We start from the raw sequence: 27,727 nt of genomic DNA on the forward strand, positions 1-27,727 counted from the left end.
TGCAGAACACACACAAATGAACCAGACGGCGAAAGAGGCCATGTGCTCTCAGGTGATCTCTCCAAACTTCTGCTTCTAAACACCCTGCCTTGCCCGGGGCAGTGTTGCCAAAGTGCAGGTGAAAAGAGCCTATGAAGACATCTCCTCCCATCTTACTACCAGGACCTGCTTCCAGAACAGAAATTAAAGGGAGAAACTCTAAGCTATCAGTGGGTTTAAAAAAGAAAGAAAGAAAGAAAGAAAAGAAAAGAAAAATAAAGATCAAAGTAGCGGTGGTGACTGTACCCCCACACACAGGTGTTTATGACTGTAAATTTTAAAAAATGTCTACAAGGACACATCAAATTCCTAATGCTGGCTATCACTGAGAACGGAGTCAGAACATGTTAGTGTAAGTCTGTATTCCCTCTATAGTAATTATTATAGCTCCCAATTATTAAAGTATTCCCAGCTTCCAGGCAGCATGCTGAATGCTTAACTCACATCACCTTGTTCATCTTCACATACCAATCATACCATAAGGTAGATATTTTACCAATGAAGAAAGTAAGGCTCGGAGGTAAAATGACATTTGAAGATCTCATAGCAGAGAGCAGCACACACTTTAGTGCTGCATAATTCTGAAGACTCATGTTCTTAACCAACGCACAGCACCCTCCAATTCAAAAGAGTGAATGAGACTTAGACTCACAGTGTGCTTAGCACATGCTAGGAGTGATGTATTGAATCCTTCCAACAACCCTGTGAGGTTGGTATTAACTTGGTTCCCCTTTAACAGGCAAGGAAACTAAAGGGCAGAGAGGTTAATTAACTTGCCCATAAGAGATGCATCCAGGATGCAAACCCAGGTTGCCTGGATTCACAATTGGTGCTCTCACTACTAATCTACACCACCTCTAAACTTAAAGGGGTGCCTCTTTTTGCACAAGTCACTAGACTGGGGATAGGAATATAAGCTTGTCCCTTCCTTCAAGGAAATCAACATTTAGAGGAAATCTTATGCTAACAGGATAAGACAAAGTCAGAATACGGCATGGCATGCCCGGTGTGTTAGCTGTGTCTGCTGTGTAAAAACATGTGCAAGAGAAGTCTATAAAGTGTTCATATACTTCCATCCATGGGCAGCAACTCCACTTCTAGCACATGATTTCCTGAAGAAATCACCAGAAATGTGATCAAAACGCATGTGTAAAAGCGGCACTATTTACAGTAACCAAGACATGGAAACAACCTAAATGTCTATTGACAGATGAATGGATAAAGAAGATGTGGTATATGTACACAAGGGAACACTACTCAGCAATTTAAAAAAAGAACAAAATAATGCTATTTGCAGCAACATGGATGCAACTAGAGATGATCATACTAAGTGAAGTAAGTCAGACAGAGAAAGGCAAATACCATATGATATCACTTATATGTGGAATTTAAAATATGACACAGGTGTACCAAAAAAAAAAATATATGACACAGGTGAACCTATCTACAAAACAGAAATAGACCCACAGACATAGAGGACAGACTTCTGTTTGCCAAGGTGGAGGCCAGTGGGGAAGGAAAGGATTGGGAGTTTAAGATTAGCAGATGCAAACTATTATATAGAGAATGGATCAACAACAAGGTCCTACTGGATAGCACAGGGAACTATATTCAATATCCTGTGATAAACCATAAAGGAAAAGAATATAGGACTTCCCTTGTGGCACAGTGGTTAAGAATCCGCCTGCCAATGCAGGGGACACGGGTTCGAGCCCTGGTCCGGGAAGATCCCACATGCCGTGGAGCAACTAAGCCTGTGCGCCACAACTACTGAGCCCACGTGCCTATAGCCCGTGCTCTGCAGCAAGAGAAGCCACCACAATGAGAAGCTCCCCCACCATGGGGATGTTGAATTAATTGTGACACATGTATTTGAAGGGATAGTGTGCCATCACTAAAAGAATATGTTGTAATATTTAATGCTTTTTAAAATATCTTTTAAAGCTTTTAATCACAAGGAGAAATGCTCGTGATATGGTATTAAGCAAAATAAGAAAAAAAAAGAATTGGCAGGTCTAGCACTGTCTCAGTCATGTAAAATAATAATTAATACTAATTATAACAATAATAATAATGTGAGAAAATAGGCAAGGAGTTAATAGTGATTGCTTCTAGCTAGTGACTTATGAATGACTTCTGTTCCTGCCTTTTTGTTTCTGTGCTTTCAAATTCTTAGAAAGTCATCATATGTTACTTTTATAGTCAGGAAAAGGTGAGCCTAAAATTATGTGTGGGAGAAAAAGCTAGAAAAAAATACAGAAAAATATTAGCAGTTGTTATAATGGTGATGGGTGCGTGGTATTTTTTGTTCCTTTTTCAAACTTTATGTACAGCAATTTGTCACTTTTGTAATGAAAAGATATATTAGAGTAAAAACTGGTTAATACCAGCATTATTTATAACAGTGAAAAGCTGAAAACAACATAAATATTCAGCTGAAGATTGGTCAAATAAATTACCTGCACAGATGTTACCTGTGTAAGAGAGTATTATGCAGCCACTGGAAATAATGTTTGCAATGGGATTTTAATGGTGGACAGAAATGCTTATGGCATGTGTTTAAGCCAAAATTTTGCATCAAAGACACCTCCCAATTTTGTTACTACTACTACTAATAATAATAATAATAAGGAAAATAATAAGACAAATGCACTTAAGTATTACCAGTTGTTATCTATTGGTTATAAATTATTTTCATTTTACTTGCTGTGCATTTCCCTCTTGCCATCATATATAATGAACATATGTAGCTTATGTTTTTTTTAACTTTTTTTTAATGGAAGAAGAAAAAGCTGGACTCATTTGAGTCTTTCAAACCAATCACTGTTACCTTAGTTGGCATTACTGTGTCTTCTCTCCCAGGGACAATGGTTTTGATACTCTGATTTTAGTTCGGGATCGAAATGGCTTTGGTCCCTGGATAAGAAACTCCAGGCCTTGGCTAATAGGTAGGGGAAAAGCTTTAGGTAATAGATTAGGAGACCCCTACCAAAATTATGCACTCAGAGAATTCAGCCCACCTGCGTTCAAAGCATAGCTCTGTGTAACCCTCAGCTCTTCCCTTAACTTTTCAGAGACTTGATCACCCAGTGGCTCATTTATACAACACAAATTTATTGGGTACTGTGATCAACTGCAACGATGACCCCTTCCTATAGGCCCACTCTTTACTATGTAATTTTGCAATGTCTTCTCACTTTGCCCTTGACCCTGGGCTCAGCCATGAAACTTGCTTTGGTCAGTTGGATGTCAGCAAACAAGATGCAATGCAGAGGCTTGAAATGGGCGTGTGCCTCTGGCATCACCATGAGAACACACCCAGGGTAGCCTATTGGAGGAAGAGAGACACGTGGAGCAGAGTCACATTAATAAAGCCAGCCTAGATCAGCCTATGCCCAGCACTGATCCCCAGCAAAAATCACAGAGCCACCTAGCCAACTCCTAGTTGACCTCCAGATGTCTGAGAACTAAATCCTTTTTTTGGTATAAGCTGAGTTTGGGGAGTTTTTTTGTGCAGGATTATTGTGTCAATGCAGGTACCATTACATGCTAGCTACTTCTCCAGGCACTGATCACAAAGTTATAAAAGGATAATACCTGAAAGGCCTATCATGAAAGGTTTTTTATGACTAAATAATAGAATGCATGTAAAGTGCTTATCTATTAATAAATGCAGGCTGCTATTGTGTTTAGTCACATGGCTACAGATCAAATGCTCATATCCAGAATGGCTGATGTGTGAAGAAGAGGTGTCACTTGGCTGGATCCTGACTGCTGCAGTAGAAACCTTGGCATGCATGTCCATCATAATCACTGCTACCTTCAGAAGCAAGATATACCATATTTTAATGTAGACGTTCTAGTGCCAAAAAAGGGGGAAGACATGACAGGCAGGTAAAATTACAGATACCCACAATGGGAGGTAAAGATAATGAGGCAGGCACAGCTAGCTGATCCCCTAAATCTGTTCTCCCCTTTTTCATTTCCTGGATGAAATAGATAGACCATATTTTCCAACCTCTCTTGCAGATAGGATGGTGATTGATGGCTAGGTCATGTAATAGAAGCAGGAATAATGAAGGCCCTTCTGAGCCCAGGCTTTTAAGAAGTGATGTGTAACTTCTCCATGCTGTCTTGCCCCTTCCATCAGCTGGATGAAGATGATCATTAGGTCCTAAAGGACAGAGGAGCTACAAGGTAGAAGCAGCTTCAGCCTCCACTTCTAGAAGAGCTGCCCTTCAACTTGAATACCCACCAAGGACTACTACAGAACAGGCCCAGGCTTCCATTGTGTGGTTCCATCACATGTCTGGAGCTATTTGTTACTTCAGTCTAGCCTACCCTAACTCATCCAAGTAGTAATATGTGAACTGTACATAGGGCTCAACTCATGAAAGGTTAAAAAGTCAAGCCTAGGGGAAGAGATTAAGTGCTCATTAAATGTTGGTTGAATGACTAAACGCTTATGATGCTGAGCAGATCGAACAAAATCGAAGATGAAGGCAAACTTCATTCCCTCCACGCTCCCAAAAGATGCTGAAGAGGATCTTGAGTGATGCTTCTGAATCTCTGCTTTTGCTGTACTGTCTTTGATAAGAGCCTCCCTCAAGTCAGCTCAGATGCACATGGCCACCCCGGGGCCTGGGGATTTATTTCAGAAAAGAATCTGTGAGGACGTACCTGCTTCATTAGGCGCTCATCCATGTGGAAGATGGGCCGAAGAAAGATGTACTTCCCAATCTCTCCAGAGAAAGAACCCAAGCGGTTTTGATGGATATCCCCATAGTCCATGTCTGCAGCTTTTAAACACTTGACTTAACAACTTCCTTTAATTTCACTGAACATAAGTTATTGATCCTCATCTCTGTTGCCTGGAAGCCCCAATCCTGATTGTTAATTGAGCTATTGATTTTGGCTCACATTAACCGTTCCTGAAGGGGTGAATCCTGGGTAACGTGGGCAGGTGGGCAAGCGAGGCAGAGGAGGTGAGGGCTCTGCTGGGAAGTGATTTTAATTAGTAATAATAGCTTCATACTTAGCCGGCTGGTTTGTAATATGCATGGTGACATCCCTATAGATCAAGAGACAGACCAGCAGTGGTCCTTCTATAGGAAAATTAAATTGGGTCAATTATCTGACTGTTGGGTGATTTCAGATTGCTACTGAACTCAAAATGAATGCCTTGCCATGTGCATCGAAGCCATAGCTCAGCCCCCAAAGCTTACTCAAGTTTGGAAGTATAATTAATCAGGTTGGCCTCTCCCCTGCTTTTCCGACATACCATTTTAATGCTCAGAAATTTCCAGCAAACAAAGAAAATGGCCATGAATAGGGGAATGGTTATATAAAAGCATTTACATCTCTGCCATGGAATTATTATGAAGTCATTTGTTGATACCCATTTACTGGGCAGAGCAGATTCCACAGTCTAAGTATTGTAAGTAAAAAATGTCATGTTCTAGAAAGGAGTAGATAACATGAACACATTTTTATAAAATAAGCAATTACCAACAACCATATACATGATTTATGGGCCAGGAAAAAAAGTATGAAGGATCCACAACCGATCCTAATATTAGCTAACATTGAGGTGGGCATGTGGTGGGCAGGGAGAGCACACATGTATTTTTTTTAGATTTAATACTTATTTACATAATGCTTATTATGTGCCAGGCATGATTTTAAGTGTTTTATAAATATTAACTCATAGAATCCCTGACAACTACCTGATACGTGTTCTGTTATTATCCCCACTCTACAGATGGGAAAACTGAGGAACAGAGAACTAAGTAATCACTAGGGCAGGCTGACTGAGTGGTAGAGCTGAAATTTGCCCCCAGAGTCTGGGCTCACAAGCACGATGTCTGTATAAAAGGGGATAGTGGGACTCCAGGTAATTTTTACTTTGTTCATGTACTCTTATGTATTATTGAAATATTTTACGATAAACGTGAACTGTTTATTCTGTTGAAAAGAAATAAAATATTCAGCCCCCTTCAATCAGACCAGTGGCCTAATTTGATCATTTAACAAGCATTTGCTGAGTTCCTACTTTGTGCCAATCAGTATGCTGAGAAATTCACATGCGTTATTTAATTTACAGAATGTTTCTGTGCTGTCTTATTATTGCCTATATTTCGCAGATGTGGAAATGAGCGCATAGAGAAGAAGTAGCTTGCCCGAGTCAATGCAAGATTGTAGTAAAGAGGGAAATGAACCCATAACTTCCTAGACTAGTGTCATGACATAGAAATAGAACATGAGTCAAAGGTGTAATTTCAAACATTCTCGTAGCCACATTTTAAAAGTGGAAAAGAAATAGGTGAAATTCAAATCAATAAATTTTACCCACTATATGCAAAATATTGTCATTTCAACATGTAGTATTTTAAAAATTAATAATGAAATAGTGTACAACCTTTTTTACTAAGTCTTAGAAATGTAGTGTGTATTTTACACCAACAGAACCTCTCAATGTAGACACAAAATTTTCACTGGAAATGACCAATCTGTACTTAGATTTAATAAATTTTACCATTGAAATGATAGATTCACAAGATGTTGCAAGCACACTTGCAAGTTTTGTTTTGTTTTGTTTTTTATTTTTTTCATTTGGCTGCATTGGGTCTTCATTGCTGCACACGGGGTTTCTCTAGTTTCTGTGAGCGGGGGCTACTCTTTGTTGTAGTGCACGGGCTTCTCATTGCAGTGGCTTCTCTTGTTGCGGAGCACAGGCTCTAGGCGCACGGACTTCAGTAGTTGTGGCTCACGGGCTTCAGTAGTTGTGGCTCACGGGCTGTAGAGTGCAGGCTCAGTAGTTGTGGTGCACAGGCTTAGTTGCTCCATGGCATGTGGACTCTTCCCAGACCAGGGCTCGAACCCGTGTCCCCTGCATTGGCAGGCGGATTATTAACCACTGCACCACCAGGGAAGTCGTTGAAAGTTTTTTAATAACTGAGTTGTGTATCGGTTTTTAAATTAAATTTTAAATTAAGTAAAATTAAAACTTCCATTCCTCAGTCACACTAGCCACATTGTAAACGCTCAAGAGCCATATGTGGCTAGTGGCTACCTTATTGGACAGAGCAGATCTAGACTATAAGCATCACATAGGCAGGGACCCTCTTGTCTTCTTCACCCAGCAGGGACCATAAAATATAGTAGGTGCTCAATAAATACTGGGGAAATGGAAGAAAGAGACAGTTTAAACCAACATATCATAACTTGGCTTGCTCTTCTTTTTTTAAATTATAGCCAATTCAGTTGGTATACTAAAAAAGAGAAAACCCAAGAAGATGAATGCATTAGTGTTTATGGAGCATCTACTCAGAGTCAAGGACTATGTCCTCTGCAGTTGATCTCATCTCCAAATCCAAATCGTACCTCCACCACTTGCTAGCTGCAGACCTTCCTTAGCCTCTCTTAGGGTGGGGATGGTGATAACTCCTTCCTCAGGGCATTAATATGGGGACTGATGCAAAATTCCCCACACAGAGCCTGGCACATTGCAGACACTCAACAGAGAGAATTCAGTTCCTTAGAGAGGTGGAAAAATAAACCTACACTTGCCTCAATTTTTATCTTCTTTAGACTGGTGTCTCTCAGTCTTTTTCTTTCATTATCACCTCCCTAAAAAGTCTTTTTTAGACTTTTTTTTTTCCCCTAACCAACACCCTCCCTGAAATTTTAACACCACAGATATACTGTATATCTGTGCATGTACCGTAGGATCTCTGCACTTTATGCATAGAAAGAACAAGATATTTCACCACACGAAGACCAATTTGTCCCCGGATGGGCGCCATATCACCCCCATCAAGAATGTGTAATTAAAACCAGTGGTTCTCAACTGAGGCCTTTTGGCAATTCTGGAGACACTTTTGGTTGTCATGATTGGAGGTGTGGGTGCCACTGCCATCTAGTGGGTGGAGGCCAGAGATGCAGCTAAACATTCTACAGTGCACAGGACAGGCACCCACAGCAAAGAATGCTCTGGTCCCAAATGCAAATAGTATGAAGGCTGCAAAACCCCAGCTTTAGGCCAATTCGTACTGCACAGATGAGGGACCTATCCCGTGGCTACTTGTCATGGCCACTGGGGTCATCACCAGACAGGCAGCATGGACACAAAATAGTCGTCCTCCCCATAATCCTTCACTGAAATAAAATGGGGAGTTGGTAGGGGGAGACCAACAGCCCAGACCCCTTTCTCACATCCAAGCCCCTAGCTGTAGCTCAGCAGGGAACAGAGTCTGTTTGACAAGTGTAAGCTTCTTGTCAGTGCTGTGAATGGTTTCAAAGCCTCTCCAAATTGGAGGTGTTGTCTGAAGGAGAAACATCCCAGCTTGGCGGGGGTGGGGGTCAGGCAGCCCCAGTCAGTGAGATTCAAACACTTGGCTCCTTCCTGGAGAGAAGGCTGGCCTTGCAAGGGCCGGCAGCTTTGGTTGAAGAGGGAACAACGTTGATTTCTGAAGACTGTCAAGCGAGAGCTACTTTGGGCTGAGTTGTAGGGAACTGGAGATCTATAAACCTTTTTATGTGTGGGGAGAAAGAAGCCAGCATTGTTTCTAATGAGTTTCCCAGGTAGGGGGAGACGAGCCGAGGCTGAGTGACAGTCAGGCAAGGAGCAAGTTTTCTTTTTATTAACAGGCTCATAAAGCTACTTTAAAATAAATTAAAGCTAGAAAAATATCCTTGGATCTACTGCCGGAACGAAAACGTGATGGAGGCTGTGCTGATCGGCCTGGCTGTGACAATGCAGGGACATCCTCCTGCAAGATCAGCTGGATGTCCAGAGGCTACAAAGCACACCCCAGGGTGAGCTGCTCTTGAGCTTTGGCCCCTCGTAATTAACACAGGCAGCCTGCAGCCTCAGGTGCGCCTTAAGACAGGAGCCTATCCACAGATCCTGACTGCGCAGTCTGGGGGAGGGCACCTCTGAGGGTTCCCTCTTCCCATTCAACCAGGCAATGAGATGGAGACCTGTAAATCACCATGACAACTCCCCTTCCCCCTCCTCCAGCCCTGGTACCCACCCTGAGATGCCTGGATAATCTAGATGCAAGCCCTAGATCCTGGCACCGAACTGATGCTTCCACCATTTTTCTTGCCTTTCCTCTACTCTTCCTCCTCCCCATCCACTGGTTTCCTTTGTCTTTTCTTTCTGACTTTTTTTCCTCCTTCCTTCTCTTCTCCCTTTCCTTCTGCTCAAAGAATCCCTATTGCCACTGCGTAGGGTAAGACAGTCCTCTTCTCTCATGTGGACACACATAACCACGTCACTCCACCATATGTAACCCTCAGTGGTTCCCCATTAAGGTCAACCAAGCCCCCCGGCATGGAAAACATGATAGCTTGACCCCTGCCAACTGTGCAGTCTCACCCTCTAATACTACCATTATAAACACACACACACACACGCATACACTCCCCTCTCTGCCATTCCCAAGCACAACATATCATTATGAGCCTCTACTCCTAAGCTAACATTTAACAAATGACTCCCTCTATGCTGGAAGCTTTGGATTGATTAACTCTTTGAATTCTCACACAAATCCAATGAGGCTAGTTCTGTTACCATCCCCATTTTCCTGATGCAGAAAAGGAGGTGTAAAGAAATTAAAGTGATTGTCAAAGATGACATCATGCTAGAAATGAGACTTGAACGGGGGCAGAGCCAGCCGTCTAAACACAGTGGCCCTGCTGCCTCCACACCTGTGTCCCTGGACCTGCCTTATTCTCCTTTGAAAACCCTAACTCCTTCTCTAGGTGAAAGGCCATTTGCATTTTCGGTATAAGCACACTTGGATGTGTGTGTGTCCTGAAACCGTTTCCTTTTTTATTTTATTTAGCATGTTTACTGAATGCCAAAAACTGTGATAGACACTGGTGATCCAATTGTGAATAGAAGCCACCCCCAAAAATAAGCCCCTGGGTTTGAAGTTTTGTGAAGCCAGGCACCAAATCTGTCTTGTTTGCTGTGTCCCTGCAGCCCAGCGTAGCTCTTGCTACAGAGTAGGTGTTCAAAATCCATTTGATTTTTTTTTTAATGGAAGAATGAATGAATGAGGGCAAAGTCAGAGGGAGGTGGCCTCTCCTTACTGAGATTCCATCTTAAATATAACCACAAGGACAGATTCTCAGAGGGATTGTCCCGTAGCCACATCCATTACTCCTGTGGATGACATCATTCATTCATTCAACAAACGTTTGTTGGGCTCCTGCTACACACGATGCCTTCTAAGGGAGGGGAGAGTGCATGTGTATAGAGGGAGGGAGGAATATATGAAGGTGGATAGGTTCTGATCCCAGTGGATCTGAAATACCAACTCAGAGTGTTTTCCATTGTGTTGTTAATGGCAGAAGAGCTATACGAAGGCACTTACTGCCTGAACTTCTATTTCTCCAGGAAGCATGAAGAATAGATTCTAGTTATAGGCTGAAGGAGATGGGGGGACAGTAAGAGGCCAGTGTGACAGCCCCAGTTCGAGGGACCGGATCTAGGGCAGTGGAGGTGAGTATGGAGAGAAGGGAACGGTAGATGAAGTCACTACTGATGTCCACCGACGGACGTGGTACGTGACTGATGGTAAGTCAAAGTGACCTTCTCAGAATACGCCTCCACTGCCCCAGGGGACACTTCTCCCACCTGTGCTCATCAGCAGGAAGGGTGACACGCGCATGCGTGTCCATCTCAGACAAGGAATCCTCCAGCGCTCTGTATTCCAGGAACCAATATCAAGAGTTTTTCTTGTGCCTGCAAAGTCCTGCACCATCTGCCCTGCCTGCCTCTCTGACGGGGTCTTCTACCACCCCCCTGCCCCCTCCCCGTTCTTGCCGTGCCCGAGCCTCCCCAGCCTCCCTTCTGCTCCTCAGACACTGCAAGGACAGTCTCACCTCATGGATTTTACCCCTTATCCTCCTCCTGCCTTAAATGCAGTTTTCAAATTCCTTCCAAACTGCTTTCTTCCCATGATCCCCGTCTCAGCTGAAATTTCACCTCTGTAGAGAAGCTTCCCTTGAGGTACCCCTACACACACCCCCAGAGACCTGGAGAGAGAGAAAGAGAAGACGGAGGTGGGAGACCGTTCTGTATCTGATACTATGGGAAACCCTTGGATGCTTTAAGACCAAACATCCTACATCTTAGAAGTACCAAGCGCAGAATGTGATTTCCATGTAAATGACCCAGATGAGCAAAGCACCTACTCACCCCAAGAAACATCTACCTGGGGAAAGAAATGTTGTTTACACGAACAATACCAGATGTTGGACCCAGAATGCCCTGCCTTGACATTTGAAGGCTACCAAGGGAGATACAGGGACAGGCAAAGCCAAAGGAGCGGAACTGAGTTCATTTAGAAGTGACTTTACATATTAGGTTAATTCCAGGTATAATTCAAGAGTCTGATGGGGGATGGAGGAATAATGGAAAGAAAGGAGTCCTTTAAAAGTGCTGAAGAGAGAGCAAGACCCATCATTCCATCTACAAGTAATGGTAGTTGAAATTGGTTGGCCCTGATTTGAATAATCTTGATGGCATCGTTATTTCTAATTGTGATTAGTGGTCGTAATGTGCTAATAAATAAGACTCAAGACAAGGTACAACCTTGCCTTGTCCCACAAACGGTTTGGAATCAGGCCTGTGCTCTGGACAGGAGGAAACACAACCTGGAGAGGCGCTGAAAGATGATTTTGGGGAGCTTTTGAGGCAGAAGGCTTAGGAGTAAATTTCCTCCACTCCTAGGTCAAGCAGTTCCACACAAAAATAAGGAAACATTGGGCTGGCTTCTCCTTATGGTAGCTCTTTGGTTGAAGAAGGTCACTCATGAATCCCAAGCACTTCATAGGAAAGTGTCGCTCTGAACATCTTTTCCCTGGTTTTGTTACCTAGTCCAAGCTCGCTCTACTAGACGCAGGACAGGACAATGAATCTGAGACAAGGTGTTGAAGCAAGCAATACGAATTTTATTCGGAAAGCTGGCAGACTAAAGTCTCAAAATAACCATTTTATCAGGGTTTGGATGCCAGTTTCTTTTATAGCACAGACAGGGGGAGGAGATGAAGTAAAGTAAAAACGCGTTAAGTTTTGCAAATAATCCCCTGGAACTGCCAGCCTCGGGGAGGGGATGTGTTAATTTCTCCTCTCTTGCAGCCATGCACACGTGGACAGGGTCGGGAGGTTTCCCTGAACAAAGGCACTTCAACATTCAGGCCGAGGGGCAGGGTTCCCCGAGGCAGACCATTAAGGATAGACAGTATCCTTTTAGTGAACAAATGCTGCAGAAAGCAAAGGGTAAAGTAAAAGAAACAGATCCAGCGTGTAGTCAGATTTGGCTCTTCCCTGTTACAGTTTGTTAATATCATCCAGCCCTGGAGCAAGGCGCGAACACAGTGGCCCACTGGAAGTTTCTTCTCTAGGTTCTGGTGGTGAAGCAGGTAAGAGACCAACCCCAGTACCAAGACGGCAAGCAAGCCAAGCCTCCAGGATCAGTATTGTGTGGGTAAAAAGCTGCCTGAGGGGCGGGTGTTAGTTTCCTAAGGCTACCATTACAAAGTAACACAAACTATGTGGCTTCAAACAACAGAAATGTATCCTTTCACAGTTCTGGAAGCCAGAAGTCTGATATCCAGGTGTCAGCAGGGTCATGCTCTCTTTCTAGCTTCGAGTGGTTGCAGGCTGTCCTTGGCCTTCCATGGCTTGAAGCTGCAAAACTCCCATCTCTGCTGCCGTTGTCACTTGGCATCCTCCTCTCTGTATGTGTCTGTCTCTGTGTCTCTTCTCTCCTTATAAGGACACCAGTCATGTTAGATTAAGGGTCCACCCTACTCCAACTTGACTTCATCCTAATTTATATCTTAATTACATCCCAAAAGACCCCTTTTCTAAAGGAGGTCACGTTCACAGGTACGAGGGATTAGACTTCAACATAGCTTTTGGAGAAGACATAATTCAGCACACAACAGGAAGTAGATTGTTATGGTGAAGGAAAAAGCCTGGTTGCAGAAAAAGAAGTCAAGAGAGGAAGGGAGGGATGGGGAGGGAGGAAGGAAGGAAAAAAGGAAGGAAGGGAGGGAGAAAAAGATATTACAACATGGATGGGAGTTTAATTTATATAAGATTTTGTGGACATTTACTACTTTGACAGTACATCTATTTCCACCCAGTAAATTATTCAGGGATTCGAAGTTGGCAAGCCCTGTGGGTTTCTGTCTTCCCAGCCCTACCCTAAAATCCCAGGTCAGAGTCACTGGCAGTGATGGGAGGCAGGCTGCCTTAATTCACCCCAATCAGGGCTCAGAGAGGTTAAGTGGTTCCACCAAGGTCACATGGCTAGCATATGGCAGAGCCAAGATTTTAATCCAAGGACGTGCTCTTTCAGTGACGCTACAATACTGTTCTAAATGTTTATTTCAATGAATAAATGGGTGAATGAATGAATGAGTGAGTGAGTGAAGGAAGGAACTATCCAGTCACGCATATAGTAGCCTCCAGGGCTTCCTGGAGATGTTCTGGCGTCTGGAAAAACACAGAAAGACTGTCTCACTCACCCATACATTCCAGGGCTTGGCAGAAATACAATCACAGTGCTCCAAGCTAGGATCCAATCTCATCAAATGTCAAGCCACCTGATTAAAAACAGTCCTTCTGTCCTATCTTCTTCTTCCCCAAACAGATGCCGGGGCTCAGCCTTGCCCTGCGACTTATCTAATCTGCCTCTTGTCATTCACCCACCTTGGCTGGTCCACAGTAGTATTCTACATTTAGGACCAGAGAAACTTGTGCTGCCATCAAAGGAAAAGACTATGAATAAATGGGCTAAGATGTATAATACAGCAGCCCATGTGATAATAGAGCCGGCTGTCAAAAGATAATGCTATTAATAATAGCAGAAGTCTTTATATTTATTGAAATAGTATTACTATTTATTTGGCTAATTGTATTTGTTTGCTAGGGCTGCTATAACAAAGTACCACAGAGTACATGGCTTAAACCACAAAAATCTATTTTCTCACAGTTCTGGATGCTGGAAGTCCGAGATCAAGGTGTTGGCAGGATTGGTTCTTTCTGGAGGCCATGAAGGAAGGATTTGTTCCGGGCCTCTCTCCTTGGCTTGTAGATGGCTGTCTTCTCCCTGTGTCTTTCCTCTGTGTCTGTGTCCAAATTTCCTCTTATTTCCTTATAAGTAAGGACACCAGTCAGATTAGATGAGGGCCCATCCGAATGCCCTCATTTTAATTTAATCACCATCTGTAAAGACCACCCTCTCCAAATAGTCACATCTGAGTTACTGGGGGTGTTAGGACTTCAACATATGAATGGGGGGGGCAACACTATTCAATTCATCCGTATACCGCAGTTGTTTCTACTGGCAATATGGGGACCTCAGGCAAAGATTTCAAAATCAAGTTCTGGACTTCCCTGGTGGCGCAGTGGTTAACAAATCCGCCTGCCAATGCAGGAGACACGGGTTCGAACCCTGGTCCGGGAAGATCCCACATGCCGTGGAGCAACTAAGCCCGTGCGCCACAACTACCGAGCCTGCGCCCTAGAGCCCGCGAGCCACAACTACTGAGCCTGCGCTCTAGAGCCTGTGCTCCACAACAAAAGAAGCCACCACAATGAGAAGCCCGTGCACCACAACGAAGAGTAGCCCCCGTTCTCTGCAACTAGAGAAAGCCCGTGCACAGCAACCAAGACCCAGTGCAGCCAAAAATAAATAAATTAAATAAATAAATTTAAAATCAAGTTCTAAGAAAAAATTCCAATGACTCAACAAACTTCAGCTTCATTCGTTGGAATCCCTGGGGCCTCTCTGGGCTCAGATTCCCCTATAGAAAAGTAAAGAATTTGGGGATGGATTGGGAGTTTGGGATTAGCAGATGCAAACCATTTTTTTTTAACGTCTTTATTGGAGTATAATTGTTCTACAGTGTTGCATTAGTTTCTGCTATATAACAAAATGAGTCAGCAAGTCAATGCCACTCTCTCACTTTGTCCCAGCTTACCCTTCTCCCTCCCTGTGTCCTCAAGTCCATTCTCTACATCTTCATCTTTATTCCTGTCCTGCCTCTAGGTTCTTCAGAACCCTTTTTTTTCATTTCTTTTCTTTTTTTTTTTTAGATTCCATGTATATGTGTTAGCATACGGTATTTGTTTTTCTCTTTCTGACTTACTTCACTCTGTATGACAGATTCTAGGTCCATTCACCTCACTACAAGTAACTCAATTTCGTTTCTTTATATGGCTGAGTAATATTCCATTATATATATATATGTGCCACATCTTCTTTATCCATTTGTCTGTCGATGGACACTTAGATTGATTCCATGTCCTGGCTATTGTAAATAGAGCTGCAATGAACATTGTGATACATGACTCTTTTTGAATTATGGTTTTCTCAGGGTATAATCCCACCATATGCCCAGTGGTGGGGTTGCTAGGTCGTATGGTAGTTCTATTTTTAGTTTTTTAAGGAACCTCCATACTGTTCTCCATAGGGGCTGTATCAATTTACATTCCCACCAACAGTGCAATAGTGTTCCCTTTTCTCCACACCCTCTCCAGCATTTATTGTTTGTAGATTTTTGATGTCCCCAAGTGTATGTTCAAAGTCAGGAGAATGTGATGGAGGATTCTGGCTACGGGAGAGTCAGCTGGACTTTGAAGGATGGGTAAAATTTAGGCAAGCAGAAAGAAGGAAGAAATGTGTACCAAATGGAACCAGAATATAAACAAAGGTTTGGAGTAGAAAGTCCACTTTTCCCTCTGCTTCTGCAATTCTAGCATGCACATTCTCTACTCCTAGATGTGCCCAAGGAAATACTCATCATTTTGAGTGCACCATTCAGGCTCTGCTTTGGAATCCTGAGCCCTAAGAGACACAAGGGTACCACGTCCTGTTGTGAGGCACCTCTCCATCTTTCAAGTATGTGTTTCCTATTCCCGTGTGTCTGTTCTTGCCGATTATCATACTAAGCTAAAGAAGGGGAGTTAACAGGAAGTGTCAGAGAGTTTTATAAAATTACCATGTCAACTCTTTTCCTGTCAGTGTGCATAAAGGAAGAAGACAAGAAAATGATATTGTCATTTAATAGTTCACTTTAGATCTTCATCTCTTATCACTCGTCATTACTCCATATTAATTACCTTGTATTGGCAATCTCTGGCAGTCAGTTACTCCATAATGGATCTTGCTGAGATCCTAGCTGGATGGCTTTCATTAGGAAACAATTTGAACCAAATTTAACTTGAGCAGATTAACTGGGACCACCCCCCACCTCCAGCCAAGGTGCAGGCAGCAAGGGACAGGTGGGGAAAACGTGGGCTTTGAAGACACATACACGTGAATCCTGGTGTAGCCCCTACCCCGTCCTATTGCACTGAATGTATCATATCACCTCTTTGAATCTCAGCTTCTTAATTTGCAAAATGGGGTATCACAGCACTCTTTGGAGCATTGTTGTAGGGTTGGAAATGTATGGCAAATATTTGACATGATCTTTGTCACAGAGCTGTTGCCAATAAATGACACTGATCAGTATTTTTAAGTAGTATAAATGGAATGAGAGAAGATTCCATGGACTTGGCCACCTCTTCCTTCAAAATACTGCCTAATGCTCTCATGTTTCCCATCAGGAGGAAAGAGAAGGGCTGGGTTCAATTCAGTTCAGCAAGCAATCATTAGGTGCCTACTAAGAACCAGGTGTGCCATCCACTCTGGACATGAGAGTAACCTGGGTTCTCAAATATGACCTCTGAATATGCCAAGATCTTTGAGGATGCCATGAGCCCTCCGGCCAAGGAAGCTCCTTCTGCTCCCTCCATCCAAGTGGTCTTTCTCTATCCTCACCCTGTTAACCCATGGGAAGGCATCATTCCCTCTAAGCTCAGTTCAAATGTGCCTGCCTCTTCCAGGAAGACTTCCCAGACCCTCCGGGGGCAGCGCCTGCCACGCGTTCTTAGAGCTCTTGTCACAGTTGTAATTTACAAATAGATGGATTGAGCAAGGGATGGCTCTTCCTTCCCAAAGACCACAAGCTCCAGGAAGGTAGGACCTCATATGTTCTCTTCATTGTTAAATCCCCAATGCCTGTCCCACTGACAGAAGGGAAGGTGATAGAGCCCACTGAGAGGAGTCAAAAACATAAAAGGCACAAAATGATGTAACACACCTGAGCGCCCAAGTCAGAGGCAGCTCTAACTTCTGCTTTCTCATCAACTGACCTTTCTTTGGGGGAGGTGCCGGCAACCCCAGAGTCCTATGGAAGGAGCTTTCTCTCGCTGTTCTACCCACTCCCTCCCTCACTAGGAGGGAGGCTTCATGACATCAGACCCTTTATTTCTCTTTTTCATTGTCTTAACCCCCAGTGCCCAGCACCAGACCTGGTACTTAGTAGTGTGCAAAAAATATACTGGAGGGATGGATAGATGGATGGATGGATGGATGGATGGATGGATGGATGGATGGATGGATGGATTACAAGACATTGATCACTGGGTAAATGGCAAATCCCACCACTTTCAACCAAACAAGTCTTATTATAAACTGTGCCCTAGCCTAGATGTGGTCCTTAGGAATTTGGGGGGCTTCTTTCTCCCCTGCCTTGGGTGAAGATTTGCCTGCCCTAAGGAATACCCTACATCATAAAACCCATTGTCTTCCAGATATACAAACCCAGAGGGCAGACAGAACCTCAGAATTCACCTTCATGAGCTCCTTCACATTGCAGATGGGGTGACTGAGGCTTGGCCCAGAGCCACATGAGACAGGATGGTAGAAGGAGACTGGATTAGACATCTGAGCACATGGGGACAGACCTTGGCTATAGCGCTGAGGCACTGTGTGATCCTGGTCAAATATTTCACTTCTCTGAGCATAAGGTGCCTAAGCTATAAAATGGGGATGACAGCACCTACCTGAAAGGGTGGTGAAAATGAAATGGAATCAGGTCTCTGGAAATATTTGAAACCTCTGAAGTCTGTTCATTTGCAATGCAAGCTGGCGCCCGTAGAAAGAGGGCAAGGAAAGACCAAAGAGAGGCAGACCACTCCAGATTGGTAGATGGCAGTAAGCAAGGGAACTTGCATCCGAGGCTTATCTTGGGTGGCTGCAGAGCGAGTAGATCTCAGCATCTGACCACCAGAATTTTAACAGCTTATAGAGAGACCTCAATGGGATTCAGTCACTATCCTGTCCAGGTGGTCTCAACACCTCGCTCTCTCAAGGATGCATCATTGGAAGAGCTTCCACTGTGGGAACAGTGGGCGGAGTGTAAATTCCAAGGACAGCGGAGGCGGTGAGGACCCTCCGATTGCCCGGGTCCAGTTTGTGGGTCAACCCATGGCCACGTCCTCTCAATGACCTCCTCCAACATTTTTTCATATTTGTGGTATTGCATCAGCACAAAGACTTTTAGAAGGAGTCCTGGAGGTAGTTTCAACTTTGCTCTGGTTCAACAAACATATAGTAGACCCCTGCAAAGTTCCAAGCTCTGGCTTTGCCACCTTGACCACAAACAAGAGCACAAACAAGAGCAATAGTCAAGCTCCCATGTATTGATCTCCTGAAATGTTGTGCCTTGTGCTATCAGTGCATTGTCCCCTTCTCCTCAAACAGCCCTATTAACTGTGTTCAATTACTTATCCCTATTTACAGATGAGAAAATTATACCCTAGAGAGTTAAAGGGACTTTCCCAAGCCCACACAGATAAGTGGAGGAGCCAGAATTGACTCCTGATCTCACTGAATCAAGTCCATGCTCTTATCCAGCATAAAATAAAATTTAAAAAGAACAAAACATTTTTTTAATGAGCCAATGAATTTTTAAAACACTCCATATATTCTTTCTTTTCTTTTTTCTTTTTTTTTTTTTGGCCACTCTGTGTGGCTTTCAGGATCTTAGATCCCCGACCAGGGATTGAACCCATGCCCTCGGCAATGAAAGCATGGAGTCCTAACCACTGGACCGCCAGGGAATTCTCAAAACACTCTATATATTCAAATGGCCAATAAGCATGGGAAAAGTGCTCAACATCAAAAGTCATCAGGGAAAACACACTTAAACTAAATGAAATACCACTTCACACCCACAGAATGGCTAAATTAAAAAAAAAAAAAAAAACTCACAACACCACGTCTTAATGAAATTGTGGAGCAACTGGAACTCTTATATGTGGCTTTAAAAATACATTGCTTAGGGCTTCCCTGGTGGCACAGTGGTTGCGAGTCCGCCTGCCGATGCAGGGGACACGGGTTTGTGCCCCAGTCCGGGAAGATTCCACATGCTGCAGAGCAGCTAGGCTCGTGAGCCATGGCCGCTGACCCTGCGCGTCCAGAGCCTGTGCTCCGCAACAGGAGAGGCCGCAGCAATGAGAGGCCCACATACCGCAAAAAAAAAAAAAAAAAAATACACTGCTTATACAACTCCTGTGGGGAGAAAAAAAGTCTAGCGGTTTCTTAGAAAACTAAACATATATTGACCCCACGATCCAACAACTCCATCCCCAAATATTTACACAGGATCAAGAAAACATACATTCACAAAAGGACTTGTGCAAAAAATTTTTCATAGCAGCTTTATTTTTAATAGCTGATAACTAGAAACATACCAGATGTCTCTCAATAGGAGAATGTTATCAGCAAACTGTGGTATATCTATGCAAATAGAATACTACTCAGCAAGAAAAGGGAATAACCTGCTGATACATGCAGCAACACAGATGGCTCTTAAAAGCATACACTGAGTGAAGTGATCATAGACAAAACAGTACACAGTGTATGATTCCATTCCTGTGAAATCTTAGAACAGAAAGAACTATTGAGGACAGAAAAATCAGAACAGTATTTGCCTCCAGTGGGGAAATTACCAGGAAGAGGCTTGAGGGAACCCTCTGGGGTGATGATAATACTCTATACTGTGATAAGGTTTTGAGTTACATGTAGGTGTATGCATTTATCAAGGTTTGCCATTAGGCAAATTTAAGCATTTCACTGTTTGATAACCTTGTACCAAAAGAAAAATCTGTAAGCCAAAAAATTGGGAAAAATATAATATAACCAATACCATTAAAGACTGACTACTCAGAGGGAGCTAGTATTTTTATGGTTCTTTCCATGCTGTGATATAGACATCAAAAGAACTATCCCAAAATATCTCCCACCACAAACCTACAGGAATGACTACAATTCCAGGATTGAAAATTCATCCATTTGCAGCAGTAAGTCATAAAGTCAGGAATAAAACTATCTGGAGACAGAGATCTCCCTCCTGGCCATCACGTTGTACTGCCTCAGGGGCTATACATCACCCCCACACACACCCCCACCCAGCCACCTTCTTTCTCTTCTGAGTTCTGGGTCTGGCTCACAAGAACTTCCCTGGCACACACAGCCACCTTGCCCTCTGGGTGCCCAGCCCACACCCCCAGCACCTGCTAATTATAAGAAACAGCATATGGCAGGCAGACTGGCTGCAGACCCCACCGGCTCTCCTGACGTGCAGCCCAACCTTGGAGGCAGGTTGCACGCTGAGCTGCTGGGATCAAAGAGGTGTCATTAGAAAATGATCCATATCCCTCAGCCTTAATGAGGACTCACGCAGGAGGGCTTCCAATTACCCAATCGATGGCTGCAGGGCTGCTCCCTGCCAGCAGCCTCTTGCTTTGCTTTCTCTTCTTTAGCAACATTAGCAAGAGTGTTGGTTGCACACTTTCTCTCCTTTCCATGGCCTCCCCAAGCCAGGGAGGAAATCAGACCATCTCAGAAAGTCCCCTGGTTCAGATTGATGAATCCTACACAGCTGAGATTGAAGACAGAAAACTCCAGATGGAAGCCATGCCTAGAGAGAGGGGCCAGCTCTGTGAGGTGACATGTGACCTGGGACTGAAGGATGGGAAGGGACTGGTCATTCAAAGACTGGGAAAAGAGTAATGTAAAAGAAGGAGGGCCCTGGGTGTCCACCAAAACCCATCAACTTGTGCAATAGCAATAGAGTCGTATCAGAGATGTGCCTGCCCAGGGCTCACACGCTACATTTGACAGCCCTTCGGAAAAAGGGTGGAAGATCTCCCCAAAAGAGTGAAAGTGGAAATGTGCATGCTCTGTGTGCCTGTGTGCAACTTTCAACCTTGCATAAACCCTTGCATGTGTGACCTTCCTGTATTTATGATTTATTACTTACTGGGAATGACAATACGGCCCCAGGAGGTGGCACAGACACTAATAAGTGCAAAGAATTTGAGACCACGAATAACCGTGTGATCCAAGCCACCTGTCTGCCTGGAACATTCCCTTTGGACTCAATCAGCAGAAAGAATTCAACTCCCTTGTTCTTTAAGCCTCTGAAGTCAAGGGGCGCTCTTTGTAATACCAGTTCAACCTACTCCAGGTAACACTGTTCGGCAAATATTTTAACCTCCATGTATTTCAGTTTCTTCATCTACCAGGAAGAATTCCTTCCTCCTGCAGATGAAAAATGTCACCTGCCATATCAGTAAACAAAGGATGTTGCGGCCATCAAGCCCTCAGCCACTGCAGCTGCCCCCAGATATGCACCCAGTGGGGATTCAGGATAGTGGCCCTAGATACTTAAGGTTTATATGGAAGGAATGATTTCAGTGAGCCCAGACTCTTGCATCTTCCCATACATAGAAAAGCCTAAATTCATTAACTTGAGATGTCTGGTTTTCTTTAATTAACAGTGATCTCTTGATGTCCAGACCACCTGGTCTTTGTTGCAAAACTCCTCTATATCCCTGCTCCTCCCTTATCTCTTCCGAGCAGGCCCTCAGACCTATCTAAGAGGCTGTCTTTCGGGTTTAAGTCCTCAGTTTTGTCTGCCAAATAAAATGTAATTCTCAACTTTTAGGTTGTACATTTCTTTTCCCAGTTGACACTCCCAAGGCTCTTAGGAGAACTAAGGGAGTTGATATCAACAAGAGGCCCAGCACTAATCGAGGGGCATATCCCCCCCTCCACCACCCTGGCCCAAGCAACCTACACGCAGGCCTCCAGTCTCCGATTAACCCCTTCCCCACCTCCCACCCCAAGACCTGCCCCCTGGCTGCTTCCTCCTACTGATTACAGGAGAGAGCGGGCCTGCCATCTCACACAGGACTCTGCATCTCTGCTGTCACCTAGTCTTGGCCTGGCCACAGCAGCAGCCAGAAAATGGATCTTTTTGTTCCAGCACAGCTGTCCCCCAAGGCTCAGAACTCTGTTGATTTCACTTTATCACTGCTTTCCGGAAGCCAAGTGGCCTTCACATAACTTTTGAAGGACTTCCTTACAAGGGGCTTTGTGAGTTCAGCCTAGTGCAGGCAAAATTATAATGTGCGGAGTGGGGAGAATCACTGCCCACGGACGCACACAGGAAGGTCCCTACAAGAACATCTCTTCCAGTCCCTTGGTAATACAAATGGAGAAACTGAGGTCCAGAGATGAGGACGCTTGTTCAAGGTCACACAGGAAGGTCGGCAGTCTGGGAGCAGAAGCCGTCAAAATCAGATGTAGCCACAATTGTTTTATTTTAGGGGCTCTGACAAATACCCTACAAGGGACAACTCCCTACAAGACAAGTAAGAGTTGGGCTGACGAGAAACATGTCCCCTGATTTAAAGCAGAGAATTAACCCTCGTGATTTGGGGTGGAGTGTCGGGGAGGGCGGGGTGGTGGTAATCACCTCCTGTGTATCTAAGATCCAAGCTCAAAAATTGCTAGAGGGCTTCCCTGGGCTTCCCTGATGGCGCACTGGTTGAAAGTCCGCCTGCCGATGCAGGGGATGTGGGTTCATGCCCCGGTCTGGGAAGATCCCACATGCTGCGGAGCAGCTGGGCCCGTGAGCCATGGCCACTGAGCCTGTGTGTCTGGAGCCTGTGCCCCGTAACGGGAGAGGCCACGACAGTGAGAGGCACGCATACCGCAAGAAAAAAAAAATTGCTAGAAAGTGACACTTGAGGTCCAGATGATTCATTCATTTAAAAGATATTTTTGAGCGCCTATGTGCCAGCCACTGTGCAGAGCAGAGGAGATTTATTGGAGAGCAAAACCAGAGACAGCCTCAACCTCATGGAGCCCTTGGGTAACAGGAGGGGAAAGCAAAGAATCAAATGATTAATTATAAGATTGTGATTTTGCAAAGTACTTCCAAGGGAAAGTATACAGCACAGAGAGAAATTATGAAAAGAAAAATTGACCTAATGTTGGAGGCAGGGAAGGCTTCCCTTAGGAAGTTTGTTGACGCTTGGTCATATTCCTAACCATAATCAGCTGTGCCTGGATCAGACGTGCATGCTGCAGCAGGCCAGTTCTCAGTGCAAATCCTCTTCAAGTAGTGACTTTCACACTAAAGTATGAGTGACTGATACCCAGACCATGTGAGAAGCGGCTAGAGGAACTGGGAGTGCTTCCGGAAAAGAGGAAACTCAGTGATGCACTGTCAATGATTTCAAACATGTGAAAGATGAGGAGAAGAGTCAGACTTCTTACTGGGGGGGGCGTGAAAGTTACAGGGAGATCAATTTCAACAGCATAGCCTCAGAGCTATGTAACAAGAGACTTCTTCATAAGGTAGTGAGCTCCTCATCACTGGTGATATTTAAGCGGAGACTAGATGGCCACTTACTGAGACTGTTTGATTCAATGTTTCCTTGGACCCTTTAGACTCTTAAAACTTGTTATTCTATCATTACACTCTTAGCACTAAGTTCAGAACTAAATCCTTAATCTTCAAAAATTTGGGGAGAGTTGCTCTCGTCTGATTCAGAAATAAATATAAATTCCTGATACTCCTGGTATCTGAACTATCTCCCAAAGTCAGGCTCTTGCAAAAGAGGTATGAACCGCTGCCTCTAGGATGAAAGGTGACCATCAAAAAGCCTGAATCCCAAGTATATGGCTATTCAACGCCACGGAGCATGAGGTCTCCACTGCTGCAATTATTTCTTTGGCATCTTAGCCAATGAACGATTCATGCGGTCAAGTCCAATCTTCTCTTCTTAAATACCACTCCATGGTATGCAAAATACTTAAACTTACTCTTTCCTCCTTTCTTTTTTTAAAAATTTATTTATTTTATTTATGTTTTATTTTTGGCTGTGTTGGATCTTCGTTGCTGCACGCGGGCTTTCTCTAGTTGCAGTGAGCGGGGGCTATTCTTCATTGAGGTGTGTGGGCTTATTATGGTGGCTTCTCTTGTTGCGGAGCATGGGCTCTAGGCACGCGGGCTTCAGTAGTTGTGGCATGCAAGCTCAGTAGTTGTGGCTCACAGGCTTAGCTGCTCCACGGCACGTGGGATCTTCCTGGACCAGGGCTTGAACCTGTGTCCCCTGCCTTGGCAGGCGGATTCTTGACCACTGCACCTCCTGGGAACTCTCTCCTCCTTTCTTTTTTTTTCTTCCTTTGCTCTCCGTCATTCCAGAAAAGATTTAAGGTGAATGCGCCTAAACTCATGAAATAGGAAGTTATTAATTCTAGTTAATGATTATAAATTCATAAAATGTGATACGGAGGAGACATTGCAAATAAAATGCAGGAGAGGCTAATCAAGTCATCCAAATCTTTAGAACTTTGTTGTTCAATAACTATTTATTGAATGCCTACTAGATCCACAGCATCACTGGTTGATAGATTCTGTTTTCATCCAATGTATAGTTAATTGAGCACCTATTATATGGATAAAAATCAAGGTAATATCTGTTACTGTTTCAAGTTCCTCACCCTCCTTTGCTGTGGTCCTAGGGGCCTGCAAATTAGGGCAGAGCTGCCTTGGCAGTGAAATTCAGGTGCCGTTATTGTCCAGCTGACCAACTCACTGAAGATAGATAACATTCTCAGCCAAGCTTGATGCAGAGTGTGTGGTTTTCACAAAGATTCTGTCACCTCCAAAATTACAGTAATTTCCTACTGTAATTAATTCAACAACCTTTCCCACCCTCCCCTGGAACTACCCACATCCACGTAGAATTACACGGTGGGGAGAAGAAAGGAAACTTTAGCAGTATAGAAGGAAAAAAGGCAGCTAATCCCTCCCCCTACTTTCCTGGGAAGCCCTACCTCATTCTTTATTTTTCTTTCATTGGAGTATAGTTTCTGCTGTACAACAAAGTGAATCAGCTGTATGTATACCTATATCCCCTTCTTCTTGGACCTCCCTCCCCCCCCACCCCCCACCCACCCATCTAGGTCATCACAAAGCACGGAGCTGAACTCCCTGCACTATACAGCAGCTTCTCACTAGCTATCTGTTTTACACATGGTTGTGTATATATGTCAATCCCAATCTCCCAATTCATCCCATCCCCCCCAACCCCGAGTCCACATATCCGTTCTCTACATCTGCGTCCCTTTTCCTCCCCTGCAAATACGTTCATCTGTGCCATTTTTCTAGATTCCACATATATGTGTTAAGCCAGAATCGTTCTGAGTTCTACATCTTGTATACCAAATTGGAAAACTTAGAGATGCTTCACCCTGCCCACCTATAGTCTTACTGTAAAATCTGTAACCAGCTAGGCCCAAGGTCTAGCGACCTATTAGTTACTAAGATACTCTAACTCAATTCATTAGGCAGCCAAGAAACAAAGGAAAGGCATTATGTACATGTTCAGCCCTTCAAAGCCAAGAGAGAGACTTCCCTGGTGGTGCAGTGGATAGGACCCCCTGCTCCCAATGCAGGGGGGCTCAGTTTCGATCCCTGGTCAGGGAACTAGATCCCACATGCATACCGCAACTAAAAGTTCACATGCCACAACTAAGGAGACCCCTGCCACTACTAAGACCCAGTACAACCAAATAAATAAATAAGTAAATAAATAGCAAAGCCAAGACACCCAAAGATAATGTCAGCTTTCTCTCCAGCAGCAAATACGGAACAGAGCTGGGTTTGAATAGTTTGAGCTCCTTCAAATTTCATATGAGAACATTACATGATTCCTAATATTTTCTGCATCCGTGTTTTCGCCGTGTTGTGAAGGACACTCAGAGAGCTTACATAACTCTGCAGATGGGCAAGAGGCAAGGAGTGGATTTCAACTCACTTTTTCCTGTGATAGGTTTCTCCCTTGAGTCTCCATCTTTGGCTTTGGAGGCTGAAGTTCAGGGAGGTTAAATGACCCCAGTGTTCTGCAGAGCTGGAAAACAGTGCCAATGATAGGATGGCAAGTGCTTTTTCCACTACACGACACTAGACCATCCTTAATTGTTTGAATGGTTAGGTGCCTGGCCTGAACCCTGGTCCTTGTGGATGTTTTAGATTGATTTTTGGATTCTTGGTCTTGGGGCTCTTACCGCATTGGCTAGGCTTGTTGCTTTAATTAGTTCCTCTCCCATGGTCTTGGGATAAATTTCCAGCTCCAACTTGACCCTATGGAGTCCCACTGGCCAGGTCAGTCTCCTCCTCCTCCATAAAGGGGAAGTTTGGGCACGGGTCAGCTTTTAGCAGGTAATTCACTTCTTCACCTTGGGGTAAACTCTGCATTTGGCAAGCCCACACTCAACAAATGAGCTTCTGAGCTCGGGGAAAATACCAAATAAGTAAAAGTCTTGCCATTAAACCGGACAGGAAGACTCGTAATTAAAAACCACCGTTATGCCATTTTGACAGAAACACTCCAGCCGTCATTAAATGAAAACAGAATTCCTTCAGGGAGAAATTATTTCTTGTTTGATTTCTGTCAGAATGGCTTTGACTTTGCGGATCCATCTACAAAATGGTGTCTCCGGGCCCTGCGTCTGCAGTGGTGCTCAAACAAAGAAGTCGTTTGCTTCAAACATGTGAAACCTGATTAAAGATTCATTTCAGATTAACTTGCCCCTGTTTATTTCTCTTTTGTAATCTTTAGTATTACTTGAAGCGGGGGCGGAGGGGGGGGAGATAGAAAGAAAGAATGCAAATCTCCCTGGATCCACACATAAATCTTCATAGTAGCCACTGAAAAATATCATTAATTCCCCCTGAATATTCCAGCCATGCAAAGTAACAGACACTTACGCAACAGCAATTTACTGGGAAATCAAGCCAATCTATTTTTTGATGTTGTTTTACTCAAGTGAGAGGGGAAAAATTACTGGTGAGATGGATGGGAAAGAGAAAGAATGTAATGTTCACAAGTCCTGATGTTCTGTCTTCAAGGTCATGCTAGAACAGGGTAAGAGGAAAGGAAATTAACCTCTGAGTGCCCGCATGGTGCACTGAATTTTGTAGAATTGGTCTTAGCTGGGCAAAGCTGGGCTTCAGAGTGCTTCTGGTGGGTGGAGGAGGAAGATAGTGCCACCCATTTTCAACTCCAGAGATAAGGAGCCAGTTGGAAGAGGGTCCCAGACAACAGAGGGATTCGGGAATATTTCAGACATATCTGATGAGTGAGGGTGCACCAGGGGTCATGTTATAGGAAGGAATAGAGGCTCCTGGGAAGACACTCTAAAGAGAAGACAGAGGCTAGTATTGCAAGTCAGATTCAACTGCAAGGCATGAGCATCAAAAGGAAGGATAATACTTGGGCTTCCCTGCTGGCGCAGTGGTTGAGAATCCGCCTATCAATGCAGGGGACACGGGTTAGAGCCCTGGTCTGGGAAGATCCAACATGCTGCGGAGCAACTAAGCCCGTGCACCACAACTACTGAGCCTGTGCCCTAGAGCCCAAGAGCCACAACTACTGAGCCCACATGCCACAGCTACTGAAGCCCAC

At 44.1% G+C, this 27,727-nt stretch overlaps 1 long non-coding RNA gene across 1 annotated transcript in view; it reads right to left on the reverse strand.

Moving 5' to 3' along the window:
• Positions 1 to 11,987: 11,987 nt before the first annotated feature.
• Positions 11,988 to 27,727, reverse strand: part of LOC136792522 (uncharacterized) — a 118,468-nt gene continuing 102,728 nt past the window's right edge. Inside the window, exons 3-4 of the long non-coding RNA XR_010836431.1 lie at positions 14,056 to 14,218; positions 11,988 to 13,035 (exon numbers count right to left, since the gene is read on the reverse strand). This is a non-coding gene — a long non-coding RNA (uncharacterized lncRNA). The remainder of the gene's footprint in view (positions 13,036 to 14,055; positions 14,219 to 27,727) is intronic.

Source organism: Kogia breviceps, chromosome 14 (assembly GCF_026419965.1).
Source record: "Kogia breviceps isolate mKogBre1 chromosome 14, mKogBre1 haplotype 1, whole genome shotgun sequence".
Taxonomy (NCBI): Eukaryota; Metazoa; Chordata; class Mammalia; order Artiodactyla; family Physeteridae; genus Kogia; species Kogia breviceps.